Here is a 17,203-nt window from a genome sequence, read left to right as displayed (position 1 = left end):
CATGTATTCAAAAGTAAGGCTTTGGGGAGTATTATAGGAACACTATACTTAAAAGGATTAACCCATTGATGAGTTTATAATGAAATGTGCTGTTAGGAGATGGGGCATGGCTGAAGAATGTAGGTCACTGGGAGGACATGACCAGGAAGAATGAATTCTTGTCACTAGCTCCTCCCTTCTCTCTGCTTTCTAGCTGCCTCAGGATGAGTTTTCTTCTGCCATGCTCTTCTGTCATGCTATGTCTTCTTTGGAGCCAACTAATCATGGACAGAATCTTCTGAAACCGTGAGCCAAAAATAAACCTCTCCTTTAAATTGTAAGTGTTGGGTATTTTGTCGTAGTAACAGAAATACACTGTTAAAATATATAATTGATATGTGTAATAGGAAAAAGGGTTTAAAGGAGTAGGGGAAGTGGGAGGGGTAGGGGACAGGTAAGAACAGAAAAGAAAAAATAAGAGAAAAGGATAAAAATGGAAATAATTGGGAAAGGTGGAGGGGGTGATAGGAGGCCAGGGGAATGGGGGAAAAATAAGAACCAAGATACATCATGTAAAGGTACAAGATATCAATGATGAATGTAACTGTACTGTATACCTAAAATGTACCAATAAAGGGGGAAAAAGAGAAATACACTGTCAAAACATACACATTTACATGAATAACTGGAGATATAGTCTAGTGCAAAGGCCCTGGGTTCAATCCTTAGTAACACACACACACACAAATAAAACCTGTGCCAGAGCTTGTTAGTCCTGTGCCTACACATAGGAAAAATTCCCAGAGAAGAGAAATAATAAAGTGAGGAAGATAATTTTTTAAAAAATTATATTTGTGTGTGTTTGTGAAAAATGAAAATTTATCATAATCAATAATGAAGTCAGACCGCTGGTGAGGACTGGAGCTGCATGAAGCCATCAGTGTGACCCCTTGCCCATCCAGGCCTTACCCACTAATGGACTGGCCTCCCTGCCACCAGCAGGCCCCCAGTTAGGACCAGAGCTTCCTGGTTACCCCTATTCCTCATCTAAACTACAAAAGAACAGGGAATATTGATAGCCATTGCCCTGAGCTAGAGCTGAATTGAAGAATAGTAAGAAGTCTTTACTCCTTCTAAGTCCCAATCCTGAAGGGTAAAGTTACTATATTGATCATTATAAACATACTTTGGGCTAGTCTTTGATTTCATTTTATTTCACACAGTTAAAGGTGATAGATTAATAACTGCCACAAATTGTGATTTTCTAAGCTGTGTTTGATTCTATTGTTGTTCCTGATTTTATCACTTAGGCTAGTGTTGTAATTGATCTAATCTATTATCTTTCCTGGTATATTGAAAATGATATTGCCCCAGAGTCATTAGAGACTCAAATCCTAAAGACCATCTATATCTGGAAGACAACTCTGAGAAGCATTCATTCCTTATGGGTTCTAAATACAAGCAACAAATTTACCTACAATAAGTAATATGGAAGTATCAACCCAAGAATTAAACCAAGGACTGTACCAACAACAATAATAGAAATGAAAAGACATTTAAACAAGACACAGTCTTCCAACTTACCAAAGGCAAATTCTGGGGAAAATGAGATGGAAAAGTCTGAAAATCAACAACTTGGACAATCAGAACTGATAGCACAGTAAGTAAATAAACAGGTGAATGAGACTCTAGAAATATTCAAAACAGAAATAATTTCTGAGATGAAAGACAAGATTATAAACTCTAGAACAGAAACAGATAAAAAAAAATAGATGAGTTCAGGTCCATGATTGAAGCCAGGAATGCTCAGCATAGTAAAGAAATGGAAACCATGAAAGAGACTCAAACTGATATCCAAGAGATTACAAACTCTACTAAAAGTATACATAGCAGACTAACCCAATGTGAGGACAGAATATCAGATATAGAAGATAGGATAGTGGTCAGTGACCTTGAAAAGAGAGAGCTATTAAAAATAGTAAGGAACAAAGTGTAGTTAATCCAACAACTCCTAGGTGATGCAAAGAAGAATAATATAAGATTAGCTAGAGTCCTCAAAAAAGCAGGAGAAAGTAAAAATGACATAAAAAACCCTTCACAGAATTAATGATAGAAAACTTCCCAAACAGAGCAAAAGCACTTGATATACAGATAATTGAGGCATATAGAACTCCAACTAGTTACAATAAAATAAAGTCTACACCTATGCATATAATAATCAGGATCCTGGAAACCCAACAAAAGTACAAAATACTACATGCAGTTAGAGAAAAGAAACAAATTACACACAAAGGAGAGCCCATCAGAATCACAACTGACTTTTCAATAGAAAACCTCAAGTCAAGGAGAGCCTGGAGTGTGCTGTTTCAAGCTTTAAAAGAAAACAACCTTGGGCCAGGGATTTAGCTCAGTGGTTCTGCTGCCTGCCTTGCAAGTGCAAGGTCCCGAGTTCAATCTCAGTTCCAATAAATAAATAAAAAGTAAGTAAGTAAATAAAAATAAAAAGAACACCTGAGAAACTTATGAATACCAAACCAGCAGTCCAAACAATTTTTAAAAATATCCTAGAAAAAGTAAATGAAGCTCACAACTACATGAAGCATGACAGCAAATCCAATAGGCAAGAATTTAAAGGGAGAGTGAGAAAAATTTAAAAAAGAATCAACAACAGGAAAACAATATGACAATGATAAGTCAGTACATATCAGTTATAACCATCAATGTCAATGGCCTCAATTCACCAATCAAAAGTAATCGACTGACAGAAGGGATTAAGAAGCAAAATCCAACACTATGCTACAACACACCTACTTCAAAAAGATACTCAAAAACGGAAAGTAACAGGATAGAAAACAGTACTCCAGGTGACAGGAACACAGGAAAAAAGCAGTGGTAACTATCTTATTTGCAGACAAAGTAAATTTTAAACCAAAATTGATTAAGAGAGACAAAGAAGGTCACTACATCCTTGTAAAGGGAACAATCCAAGAGGAAGAGATGACAATCATAAATATATATGCACCAAATACTAATGCCCCCAGCTACACAAAACAAATATTAAGGGACATGAAACACCAAATTAGCACTAATAAAATTGTAGTGGGGGCCCTCAATATCCCATTGTCACAAATAAACAAATCATCTAGATTAAAAATCAACAACAAAATACTAGAACCTAACCAAGCTTTTGAACAAATGGACTTAATATATTTCTACAGAGTGTTCCAACCCACAAAATCAGAATATACATTCTTTTCAGATGCACACAGGTCATTCTCCAAAATAGACCATATACTGGCTCATGGAACATGTTTAAGTAAATGCAAAGGAATTGAAGTTATCCCATGTATATTATCAGACCATAGTGCAATTCAGCTAGAGATCAATAGCATAAGAAACCATAAGAATTTCACAAACACATGGAAATTGAATATCACTCTCCTGAACAACCAATGCTTCACAGTAGAAATTAAAGAAGAAATTAGACAGTTTTTACAATTTAATGACAATGCTAGTACAACATTTAGGAATCTGTGTGATACAGTGAAAGCAGTTTTACTTGGGAAATTCATAGCAGCGAATGCCCACACTAGGGAAACAGAGCGAGCTCAAATAAACAACCTAATGCTGAACTTTAAGGTCCTAGAAAAAGAAGCACAAGAGAAACACAGAGCTCATACAAGGGAGGAAATTATAAAGATCAGAGCAGAAATTAGTGCAATAAAGACAAAATGAACCATTAAAAAATCAGTGAATTGAAGAGTTAATTTTTTTCAAGAATAAATAAAATCAATAAACCCTTAGCGAACCTTATTTAAAAAAATTGATGAAGTGGCTCAAATTCATGCAATTAGGAATGAAAATGCTGAAGTCACAACAGATTTAGCAGAAATCCAGAGGATCATTAATACTTACTTTGAAAATCTGTACTCTAATAAAATAGAAAACATAGAAGAAATGGACAGATTTCTAGATACATATGAATTACCAAAATTGAATGAAGATATAAAAATTCTAAACACCCAAATTACAATCAGTGAAATTGAAAACATAACTAAAAATATACCAACAAAGAAAAGCCCAGGCCCTGATTGCTTCACTGATGAATTCTACAAGATATTTACGAAAGAACTATTACCACTACTCTTTAAACTTTTCAATACAATTGAAAGAGAAGCGATACTTCCAAATTCATTACTGGAAGCAAGTATTACTTTGATTCTAAAATCAGGGAAAGACCCAATCAAAATAAAGAACTACAGGTCAATCTCCCTAATGTACATAGATGCAAAAATCCTCCATGATACTGGCAAACAGAATGCAAAGGGTCATCAAGAAGATCATGCACCCTGACCAAGTCAGATTTATCCCAGAGATACAAGGATGGTTAAACATACATAAATCAATAAATGTAATACACTATATTAACAGAATCAAGGACAAAAACCATGTGATGCTCTCAATAGTTGCAGAAAATGCATTCAACAAAATTCAACGCCCTTTCATGATAAACACCCTACAGAAAATTGGAATAGATAGTCTGTATCGCATCTTGATGAAGCATATCTATGAAAAGCTAACACCCAACATCATAATAAATGGTCAAAAACTGAAAACCCTCATGCTAAAATCAGGAACAAGACAAGGATCACCACTATCACCACTCCTGTTCAATATAGTTCTGGAAACATTAGCCACAGAAATTAAATAAAAGAAAGAAATAAAAGGAATTAAGACAGGAAAGGAAGAATTTAAACTTATTATTTGCTGAAGATATGATAATCTACATAGAAGACCCAAAGAACTCCACCAAAAGACTTGTAGACTTGATTCACAGATTCAGTAGAGTAGTTGAATATAAGGTCAACACTCAAAAAACAATAACCTTCTAACCTTCTTGTACAAAAATAAAAGTCTCACTGAGAGTCAAATTAGGGAAACTATCCCTTTCACAATACCATCCAAAAAAATGAAATATCTAGGAATCAATCTAACAAAGAAGACAAAAGACCTGTACACTGAAAAGTACAGCACTCTAAAAGAAGAGATTGATGAGGATATAAGAAAATGGAAAGACATCCCTTGCTTCTGGGTAGGAAGAATATAGTGAAAATGGCCATACTTCCAAAACCTATACAGATTCATTGCAATCCCAATTGAAATCCTGACAGTTTATTTCATAGAACCAGAGAAAACAATCCAAAATTAATTTGGAATCAGAAGAGACCTACAATAGAAAAAGCAATTCTAGGCAACAGAGACATGGCAGGGTGTACCACAATCCCCAATTTCAAAGTATACTACAAAGTCACTGTGATAAAGGCAGCATAGAACCGGCAAAAAAACAAAAACAAAGCAAAAACAAACACCACCAACAACAAAAAAAGAAAACAAAACAACAACAACAAAACAGACCTGAGGATCAATGGAATAGATCAGAAGATGCAGTATCTCCTGACATACTCAACTACCTCATCTTTGAGAAAGGAGCCAAGCACCCTCTCTGGAGGAAAGATAGCCTCTTTAATAAATGGTGTTGGAAAAACTGGATTTCAACCTGCCAAAGATTAAAACTAGACACTTATCTTTCACCATGCACTAAACTAAAATCCAAGTGGTTTAAAGATATAAATATTAAAACAGAAACACTAAACTTGCTGGAAGATAAGTTAGATAGAACTCTTGAAGACAGTGGCATACAAGACTTCATGAACAAATCCTCAAAAGCATGGGAATTAGCACAAAGAATCAACAACTGAGATCTCATCTTATTACAAAGCTCTGCACTGTAAGAGAAATCACCAACAGAGAAAAGAGACAACCTACAATGTGGGAAAAAATTTTTACTATCTGTTCCTCAAAGGTCTACTATCTGGAACATCTAAAGAACTAAAAAAAAAAAAAACAGACCCCCAAATATAAAGACCCAATTCAAAAATGGGCATCTGAAATGAACAGACATTTCTCAGACAAAGAAGTAAAAGCAGCAAATAATCATAAGAAAAAATGTTGAACATCACTGGTCATTTGAGAGATGCAGACAAAAACAACACCGAGAATCCATCTCATCCCAGTAAGAATGGCTGCTGTCAAGAAATCAACCAATAACAAATGCTGGCAGGGTTATGGGGAGATAGGAATCCTTCTTCATTGTTGGTGGGAGTGCAGATTGGTGCAGACCCGGTTGAAATCAGTATGTAGACACCTCAGACAACTAGGATTAGAGGTCCCATTTGACCCAGCTATTCTTGTGCTGGGTATCTTCCCAAAAGAATTAAAAGAATCATAACACAGCAATGTACGTTTATAGTGGTGCATTTTGTAATAGCTAAAATTTAGAAACAACCCAATTGCCCTTCAATTGGAGACTGGATAAAGATGTGTGTTTTTTTTTTTTTTTAATAAAATGGAGTACTACTCAGCCATAATGAATGAGAAACTAGAGCGATTTATATCTAAGTCGATGCACATTGAGGCCATACTCTTAAGTGAAATTAATAAGTTATATATGTGTAAATACTGAATAGTTTCTCTTGTGTTAAAAAGTAAAAACGTAAGCAAGGATTAAAATGTATAATTGATTTTGTGAAATAGGAAGAAATGTCTAAAAGAGAAGAGAAAGTGGGATGGGTAGTGGAAAGAGAAAAGAAAATTGTGAAAAGGAAAAACATGGAAACAATGTGTTTGTAAACAGGGAATGGTGGAGGGTCTGAGGGGAGGGCTGGGGAATGGGGAAAAATAAGAATCTGATAAGTCATGTATAGGTACAAGATCTCAATGATGATTGTAACTGTGTTATATACCTAATATATACCAATAAATTTAAAAGAGATAAAAATAATGAGGTGCTTGCTGTACAGAAGATCACTGTGTGCATAGGTAACTCACCATGAAGAAAGAGAATGACCAAAAGAATATGACAAAGCAAAGCAGTCAGGCTGGCCTTAAGCAAAGATCCTAAATCTGTTGATATTGGAGCAAGCCATTGATTTCATAATATCCATGTTGTACTTGAAAGGGTTTAGAATTAGGTAGACTTGGGTTTATACCATAATTTACTACTCTACCATTTTACCAGCTAAGTGACTGCCAGTTACTTAACTTTGCCAATGATACTGCCTTGCAGAGGCGTGAAGATTAAAGAATGTATAAAGGCTACTCAGTTTAATTCTTAGTACATAGTACCCATTTAATAATTAATATATATCACAGTGTTGTTATAATAAAATGCTTTAGTGAACTAGAATTTAATATATATATAGAATACAATTTATAACATACACACACACACACACACTCACACACACACACACACACACACATAGAATAGAATTTTGGACTTTGAGCCATCTTAGTTCCTGAAATACCTAAGGAACCTAGTCATCACACAGCAAGCAGTTACTTGACATGGACACAATTACTGTACTAGAAAAAATGTTGTTTATATAAGATATCATTAAATGTGTATATTTATGTGTGTCCTTATGTGTGTGTGTGTGTGTGTGTATTATTTTTAAGAACCTTTGTTTTAAATCTGTTTCTCCTTATCCTGTTCTTGTTTCAGGGTTGCTCTATCTTCTTGGCTCTATGAGGTATTTGGTAGATTATTCAAGAGAAGAAAAGTTAAAGTATTTGTTTCCTCTAATTGCTTTTTTCTGCTTATCTCCTAATCCTTGGTTGTTTACATTTATAAGAGGGACATTAAAATGCTGATTAGAATCTTGTTTTTATTAATTTTATTGAGTTTATTGGTACATTTTAGGGATACAGTACAGTTACATTCATTGTTGGGATCATGTACCTCTACATGGCAAGTCTTGATTCTCATTTTTTCCCTTACCTCTGCCCTAGAATCTTTTAGCATGAGTAGAATTTGTCAACTGTGAGTGTCACCTTAGAGTCCTCTGGTTGTGCTATTTCTTGGGGGGAAACTGTGGTTAGGTCTTTCTCTTGGTCCTTTCATAATCCTTAAGAGAAGGCTTTACGGGAACCTTTCCTTGAATATAAAGGCATGGTAGTTGGAATTCTGAAAGTGGCATAGGAAAGAGTTTGGAGGAGCCAGTGTGATGGCCCATGCCTATAATCCTAACACTTGGGAGGCTGAGCATGCAGGGGTAGTTGAGGCCAGCCTGGATTACATAGCAATGCCAACTCAAAAAAGAGGGTTGAGGGGAGCTCATTGTCCAGTATATGTTTTCTTCTTGATTGAGTCAGAGGACAACAGGCACTAAGGTTCTATGTTTGACCTTTCCGAAAATAAATTTCCAATAGTGTTCTGGGGTGAGTGGAAGAAATTTTAAGTAAAGGACTACATATGGGACCTAACTGATTCTTAAATAGATTTTTTTATTTGTACATGTTTGCAGTACATAATAATTACATTCATTGTGGGGAGTTGGTACATGTACATAACATATCTTAACTACTTTTACTTGCCCTTCTCCTACCCCCTCCCTTTACCTCTTAGTCCCTCTGCTGTTTGAAAAGATCTCTTTCTAAATAGATATTAGACTCATCTTTATTTTAGATCTTTCCTTTCCCTATCCCTGCCCTACTTCTGCTGGTACATAATATTGCTATTGGGGGTGTTGCTGTGTAAGTCGGTGTACACTGTTATTTCCTTATTGCTCTCTTAAGAGTCAGTATTCTTGTGTCTTCTAAAATCTTTTTTGCCTGATTGCCTATCAGCTTTGCACTTTCCAAATTTTTTAATTGTTGTATCCTCTTCTGTTTTCTCAGATTTTGTGATTTTTATGTCTTTAAAATATGTCACTGAGATGAATTTGTTAAATCTACTATCTTTATCTATACACCCTCTATATTTCTATTATGATCTGTAGTTAAATCTATTTTGTGGAGACGTTTAATTTTTTTCCTTTACATAGATAGCATACCACAAAGTAGAGTTCTAAAAGATGAAGGTAAAAGTGAAATATCTATGACAAAAAGGAAAATAAACAGATTTTTGTGCCTTAGACTGTGTAGCTAAGCTTTAGTCCTTCTTTTTCCGTGTTTCCATATTTGGTTAATACATTTATGAATGTTTCCTCTCACAAGTACCCCATATGAATAGTTCAATGAAGTATACAGTGTCTTTATTTGGTGTCTGCCTTCAAGAATATGTCATACAGGATACTTAGGGTCATGACCCAGAATTGCTTTCTCAATTCTTGCTACTTTTATTTTTTTCATTAAATTTATTGGTACGTTTTATGTATACAGTACAGTTACATTTAACAATGGGATCTTGTACCTTTACATGAAGTATCTTGGTTCTTATTTTTCAACATTCCCTTGCCCTCCCTTCACCTCCTCCATCCTTCCCTATGTACAAAGACTTTGCTTCCATTTTTTCCTTTTCTCGTATTTTTTCTTTTCCTTTCTTTCCTTTCCCCTACCCCTCCCACTTCCCCTACTCCTTTAGACCATTTTTTCCTATTTCACTGTACTCCTACTTCACATTTTGATCCTCATTTACACTTCTAGTTTTTCAAACCAGAGAAACTATTCGGTATTTACATATGTGTGTCCTATTTATTTTACTTAAGAGTATGGCCTCAATGTGCAACCACTTAGCTATAAAATCTCTAGTTTTTCCTTCTTTATGGCTGAGTAATACTCTATTTTATTTTTAAAAAACACATCTTCTTTATCCAGTCTCCAGTTGATGGGCATTGGGCTGTTTCCAAGTTTTAGCTATTACAAACTGTGCTGCTATAAACATGGATGCACATATATCACTGTGATATAATTCTTTTAATTGTTTTGAGAAGAGACCCAGCACAGGAATATCTGGGTCAAATAGGCCCTCTAATTCTAGTTGTTTGAGGTGTCTCCATACTGATATCCACAGTGCTTGCACCAGTGTGCACTCCCACCAACAATGTAGAAGGGTTCCTATCTCCCCGTGATCCCACCAGCATTTGTTATTGGTTGATTTCATAATACCAGCCATTCTTTCTGAACTGAGATGGAATCTCAGTGTTGTTTTCATCTGCATCTCTCAAATGACCGGTGATATTGATCATTTTTCTTATGATTATTTGCTGCTTTTATTTCTTTGTCTGAGAAATGTCTGTTGATTTCACATGACCATTTTTGAATTGGGTCTTTATATTTGGGGATCTGATTTTTTTGAGTTTTTGTATATTCTAAATAGTAGACCTTTGTCTGAGGAACAGTTGTTAAAAATTTTTTCCCACATTTCAGGTTGTCTCTTTGCTCTTTTGATAATTTCTTTTGCAGTGCAGAAGCTTTTTAATAAGATGAGATCCCAGTTGTTGAATCTTTGTGGAAGTTCTCATGCCACTGAGGATTTGTTCATAAACTTTTTTCCTATGTCAATGTCTTCAAGAGTTCTACCTCACTTACCTTCCAGCAAGTTTAGTGTTTCTGTTTTAATATTTAGATCTTTAATCCACTTGGATTTTGCTTTAGTGCATGGTGAAAGATACATGTCTAGTTGTAATCTTTGGCAGGTTGAAATCCAGTTTTTCTAGCACCATTTATTGAAGAGGCTATCTTTCCTCCACTGAGGATGGTTGGCTAACTTTTCAAAGATGAGGTAGCTAAGTACATCTGGAGTTGTGTGTGTATCATCTGATCTATTCCATCAATCCTTGTTTCTGTTTCTTTGCCAGTACCATGCTGTTTTTATCATAGTGGCTTTGTAGTATAGTTTCAAGTTGGGGATTATGATATCCCCTGAATGTTTCTGTTGCATAGAATGGCTTTTGCTTTTCAAGGTCTGTTCTGGTTCCAAATCAATTTTTGGATTGTTTTCTCTAGTTCTGTGAAATATATTGTAATTTCAATCGGGATTGCATTGAATCTATATAGCAGTTTTGGAAGTATGGCCATTTTCACTACATTGGTTCTTCCTACCCAGGAGCTAGGGATACCTTTCCACATTTCTTACATCCCCTTCGATCTCTTTTTTCAGAAAGTTGTAGTTCTCAATGTAGAGGTTTTTTGCTTCTTCCAGCAGATTGACTCCTAAATATTTGGGTATGTTATTATGAAAGGGATTATTTCCCTAATTCCTCTCTCAGTGAGTGTATTATTTGTGTACAAGAAGGCTATTGACTTTTTCTTTCTTTCTTTTTTATTTTTTGATACCAGGGATCAAAAACTTTTGAGTGTTGTCCTTATATCCAGCTACTCTACTGAATCTGTTGATTGGGTCTAGAAGTCTTTTGGCAGTGTTTTTTGGTTCTTCTATGTAGAGTAACATATCATCAGCAAATAATAACAGCTTAAATTCTTCCTTTCCTATCTTTATTCCTTTTATTTCCTTCTTTTATCTAATTTCTGTGGCTAATGTTCCCAAAACTATATTGAATAGGAGTGGTGACAGTGGACATTCATGTCTTGTTCCTGATTGTAGTGTGAAGGTTTTCAGTTTTTGACCATTTAGTATGATGTTGGCTGTTAGTTTTTCATAGATAGCCTTTATGAGGTTGAGATAAGAACCACCTATTCAAATTTTCTGTAGAGCCTTTATCACGAATGGGTGTTGAATTTTGTCAAATGCTTTTTCTGCATCTCTTAAGATGATCATATGGGTTTTGTCCTTTGCTCTGTTAATATATCATATTACATTTATTGCTTTATATATGTTGAACCATCCTTGCATCCCTGGGATAAATCTGACTTGGTCAGGATACATGATTTTCTTGACAACCCTTTGCATTCTGTTTTCCAGGACCTCATTGAGGATTTTTCTTTAATTTGTCTTTTCATTGAGTATTTTTACATCTTTGTTCATTAAGGAGATTGGCCTGTACTTCTCTTTTTTGGTTGGGCTTTTCATCTGCTTTTGGAATCAACGTAACACTTGCTTCCAGTAATGAATTTGGAAGTGTTTCTTCCCTTTCAATTTCATTGAAAAGTTTAAGGAATAGTGGCAATAGTTCTTCTCTAAGTATCTTGTAGTTTTCAGCTGTGAAGACATCAGGACCTGAGGTTTTCATTGTTGGTAAATTTTAAATTTTGTTTTCAATTTCTCTGCTTGTAATTGGATTGTGTAGAATTTTTATGTCTTCTTCATTCATCTTTGGTAATTTATATGTATCTAGGAATCTGTCCATTTCTTGTGTTCCTTTTTATTAGGATACACGTTCTCAAAGTAGGTATTGATGATCCTCTGGATTTTTGCTTGATCTGTTGTAACATCACCATTTTCATTCCTAATTGAATAGATTTGAGCCTTTTCTTTCTTTTTTAATTGTTGCTGTTTCTAATAGCATGGAACAGACAGGTATATTGACCAGAACAGAAAATAATGTTCATATATGTGTTTTCATTTGTGTGTATAGTTTGGGTTCAGACTTTTTTTGAACTTAGTATTGACTGTGCCATCAGTTCTCATTCAACTTGATGACATAAATTTCAGTGGTTATAAATAAGGGAAGCCCACATTCCTTGATGATAAACTTTGTAGAGCAAACTGATTCTTATTCAGGCACATGTATTCCAGCCTTCCTGGAAAGCTAAAAAAAATACAGGTTTTATTCTCTCCCAAAATCTATGATCCAGATGCTTCCTCTTTGGGATGTGCTGTCCTTGTTTCCCCTTCCCATATTACATTGAAAAGTCAGGGGAAGTTAGGGGGGAAAAAACCCTTTGGCCTTTTCCAGGAGATCTGCCATGTCTTTCCATTATTAGTGCTAGCCTGTCATATCACCTCCTGTTTCTTCACTTATATCCAGAAAAGAAAAAAAGAATAATGCAGAGGCTTCTGAAGCTCCAAACATTTAAAGCTTGTTGACCAGTTCTCCTGGTATCTGATCCATTAAACCCACCACACAATTTCTGGGTCCAGAAAGTTGTCATGGAACCCATTTGGGCTTCAGTTTTTCTGTAACTTAAGGAGATAAAAACCTATGGTCTCTTCCAAAGTTTAATAATTATCCTTTATCTATTTTTTTTACCCAGAATGCATTGTGTAATATCTATATTTATACAGATTCCCTTTAAGAAATCAAATGGAAAAGCAAGATATCATAGAAGCCCTCTAATTAAGGTTTGTTATTAGGGAGGATAGACAGTCTATTGATCAAGCAAAGAAAAAGAGCTTTTCTTTCTTCCTCCATAAGACATTGGCCACTGCTTTTGGAAAGAGAGTTTAAGGTATTTTACATCCAAATGAAAGTGAGCAATCTTGTAGCCAGATGCATGGAAATTATGAGAGTTATTGCAGGGCAGTTGCAATGGGGAGGAGAAAGAATTGAAAAGGGAAATTGCTCTGGTTAACAGAATAGCCAAGAGAAGGAAGAAAATTGAGGTTGGGATGGAAAATCCTTGTTTTTTCCCCTTTTCCCGGAGACGCCTTTAGAAAGGCTGAGGAGAAGTAGAGGTGTGGGCACTGGAGACACCCAGCCTGTGGGCATTCAACTGGTAAGGCACCAGTAAGGCAGACTGGAAGTGGACTAGACATGGATATAGTAGTAAGAACTGAAGACCAGGAAGTTAGGCTTCCAATTCTAGTTGGACAAATAAGTAGCTGGGTGACTTGACCAAGTCTAGCCTTTGAGATTTTTATCATCTGTTGTTAACATCCTGAATTACTACTTTCTAATATTCCAGAGTTGAAAGATTTTTATGATTCCATAAAATGGAAAATAAAAGGTTCCTTTATATTTGTGAAAATGCAATTATTTTTATAATAATATTAGTTACTGGCTACTTTGACCTCATTCTAATAACAGTAGATTTTATTTATTTATATATTTTTAAAATTGATTTTATTCATACATTTTAGCTATACAATATAATGACATTGATCATTGGAGATTTGTACCTTTATATGATATGTCTTGGTTCTTATTTTTCCCCATTCCTCTGCCCTCCCTTCAACCTCTCCATCCCTCCCTATCTAGATTTGTTTCCATTTCTTTTATTTTCTCATGTTAATTCCATTCCTCTCTTTCCTTTCCCCTATCCCTCTCATTTCCCCTTCCCCTTTGTTCATTTTCTTCCTGTTTCATATTATCTATTAAACATTTTGATCCTTATTTACACTTTCAATTTCTTATACCAGAAAAACTATTTGTTTTTTACACATGTGTGTCCTATTTATTTCACTTAAGCATATCACCTCAATGTGCATCCATTTAGCTATAATATTTGTTTGTTTGTTTATTTATTTATTTATTTATTTTTGAGGCAGTCGTATATTGGCCCGACTGGTCTCAAAGTACTTGGCTCAAATGATCCCCCTGTCTCAGCCTCCTAAGTAGCTGGGATTGCAGATGCATGCCACCATGCCTGAATGGATTTTGAATCATAGAACTAGAGATAATTTTAAACTTTTTTTGTTTTTTGAGACAGGGTCTCATTATGTAGTTGAGACTGACCTGGAACTCACTGTAGCCCAGGCTGGTCTCGAATTCATAGCGATCCTCTGGCCTCAGCCTCCAGAGTGCTGGGACTACAGGCGTGAACCACCACACTCTGCTTGAAATTATTTTAAATTTAAATGAAGCTCTCAAGGCAATATTCCCTTGTAATGCATGAGGGAAAGACTAGAGTCCTTGTCCCACTGCTCATTACAGGTATAAACTTGAGAAAGTTACCCTTTGCCCAGTTTTCCGGGTCTTTAATTCTAAGTGGTGCTTTTTTCCACAGTGCTCTAGACTAGCTTCCTCATGAAAAATTGTTTCAATCTGGTCTGCAACTGTGTCTTCCAAAAAGTCACTGTTTAAGGTTCAAGGGAAGCAACCCAAGTTCTTTGGAGAAAGGTAGTCTTTCAGAACTCTCTGCTCAGCAAATCTGGGAGGTCCTTTGCTAGGTAAATGACTTTCAGACATGATAGTATGTGATTTTTTTTTAATGAAACACTATTTTCCAGGACCTTATATTCTGCACTCAACTGCATTGAAATTAAAATTTGTAGCACTCATTCATAGTAAGATTTGCCAAGTATATCGGGGAAGAAAATCTCCCTGGCCTTGTCAAAGTTTACACAATGTCAGCATTGCCAATGGGCCAACATGGTGCCATTTCTATTTTTCCAGTGTGTAGCTTCTCTATGCCCTGTGAGTACTTACTGAAAGAGTTCAAGCTGGAGATTTTGCTGTATTATTTAATTTTGGAACTCTTCAGGCCATTTCTGGAGTGGATTGGAAAATAGTATGAGGACAAAACCATGGAAGAAAATGGGTGAAAGAAATATAGTAAAACTGTAAGAGCTCCCTTTCACTTTAAATTGTATTTCACCAAATACTGTCTTGTCAAACTGCCTTCTCATCCCTACTTTTATTTTAGGATAGAATTTTAAGTGATATTTTAATATTTGATGTAATATAAATTTTAAAAACCACAACATAAGATTATATTTTATGGGTGCTATTGTGCAACAGTGAGCTTTCATAATGAAAAATCACTGGAAGGTGATATTTGAAAATAAAAATAATTTTGAATTATGAGTGCTTGTATTGGTTCTCAATATGCTTATCAATTGTTATATGATATTTTAATTAAACAAACACAGAACTTTAAAATGGGTTCTCCAATAGAATAAGGATAAAGGATATATATGAGGGAGAAATTCACAAAAGAAGAAAAATATCAACAAACATCAAAATTATACAATTTTATTTATGCTACAATGCAAATTTGTGATTGTTAATTTTATGTGTTCACTTGGCTGGGTTGTGCAGTGCCCAAACATTTGACCAAATATTAGGGTATATCAATGAGAGCCTTTGTGGATGATATTAACATTTGAATCAGTAGATTCAGCGAAGCAGAGTGTTCCCCTTCAGGCAGGTAGGCCTCATCCAATCAATGGAAGACCTGAACAAGGAGGGAAGAGGGGAGCAGGGAAGGAAAGGGTGCATAAAAGGAATTAAAATGTGCTGTGTGTATAGGGATTTAGGAGCCACACATATATCCTATTAGTTCTGTTTCTGTGGAGACTCATATAACACTTTCACAATAATAAAACAGATGAGGCAGTACATTGAGTTTCACACAGACAGCATTGGCACAAGTGAGGGACAGACTGGCTCTGGGTGACTCTGTGACTGGCTGAGGAAAACAAGTAAACCTGGGCAAAGATCTTAAGAAGCTGAGAGGCAAATGTCATCATATGCATTATTCACGCGAACTTGCCAGGAGGAGTACAAGAAGAGACACCAGATGCTTCCATTAGCTTCTCAGAATCTTCTAAGAAGTGCACAGAGAAGTGGAAGAGGATGTCTGCTAAAGAGAAAGGAAAAATTTGAAGACATGGCAAAGGCAGACAAGGCCCATTATGAAAGAGAAATGTAAATGTATATCCCTCCTAAAGGGAAAACAAAGGTGTTGTTAAAGAATCTCAATGCAGCCAAGAGGCCTCCTTTGGCCTTCTTGTTCTGTTCTAAGTATTGCCCTGAAATCAAAGGAGAACATCCTGGCTTCTCCATTGGTGACCTTCCAAAGAAACGGAGAGAGATATGAAATAATACTGTGGCAGACAACAAGCAACCTTACCAGAAGAAGGTTGCTCATCTTAATGAAAAATACAATAAGGACATCACTGCCTACTGAGCTGAAGGAAACCCTGATGCAGCGTAGAAGGGAGTTGTCAAGGCTGAAAAAAAAAAGGAAGAAAAAGTAGGATTTATTTTTTGGTACCGGGGATCAAACTCAGGTCCTTGTACTTGCAAGGCAGATGGCAAAACCACTGAGCTAAATCCCAGACTGAAAGAAAAAGTAGAAAAAGGAAGAAGATGAGGAAGATAAAGAGATGAGGAGGACGAAGAAGATGAGATGAAGATGAAGAAGAAGATAATGAAGAATAAGTTGGTTCTAGCACAGTTTTTTCTTGTCTATAAAGTATTTAACCTTCCTATACATAACTCACTCTTTTTAAAGTGAAAAATTAAAAGTGTAAGATTTATTTTTAAACTGTACAATATCTTCTTTTGTATAGTTAACATAGTACTGAATGTGTCTTTAGCGCTGTCCTGGTGGTATTTTCAGTGGCCACTAATCTTGCCTGATACAGTATAAGGGTTGTAAATTGGCATGGAAATTCAAAGCAGGTTCTTGTCAGTGCACAGCACAAATTAGTTATAAATGGGGAGAGTAGTTTCTCATTTTCAGCTGTGTCTGATGCACCTTATACAAAATAATTGTTTTGTTAACCAAATATCATTCTGTAATAGCAAAAAAAAAGATTGCATCTGTTTTGTTGACATTCTGAATGCATCTAGTTAAATGCAATTTTTTAAATTGA

At 35.5% G+C, this 17,203-nt stretch overlaps 1 pseudogene; it reads left to right on the top strand.

Moving 5' to 3' along the window:
- The window catches only part of LOC104855270, a 100,462-nt pseudogene extending 83,696 nt beyond the window's left edge, over positions 1–16,766 (top strand).
- Positions 16,767–17,203: the final 437 nt, after the last annotated feature.

Source organism: Fukomys damarensis, unplaced genomic scaffold (assembly GCF_012274545.1).
Source record: "Fukomys damarensis isolate Sample0158 unplaced genomic scaffold, DMR_v1.0_HiC HiC_scaffold_39, whole genome shotgun sequence".
In the NCBI taxonomy this organism is placed as follows: domain Eukaryota; kingdom Metazoa; phylum Chordata; class Mammalia; order Rodentia; family Bathyergidae; genus Fukomys; species Fukomys damarensis.
Note: the sequence above shows the minus strand (reverse complement) of the source record. Positions and strands in the feature narration are given on the sequence as shown.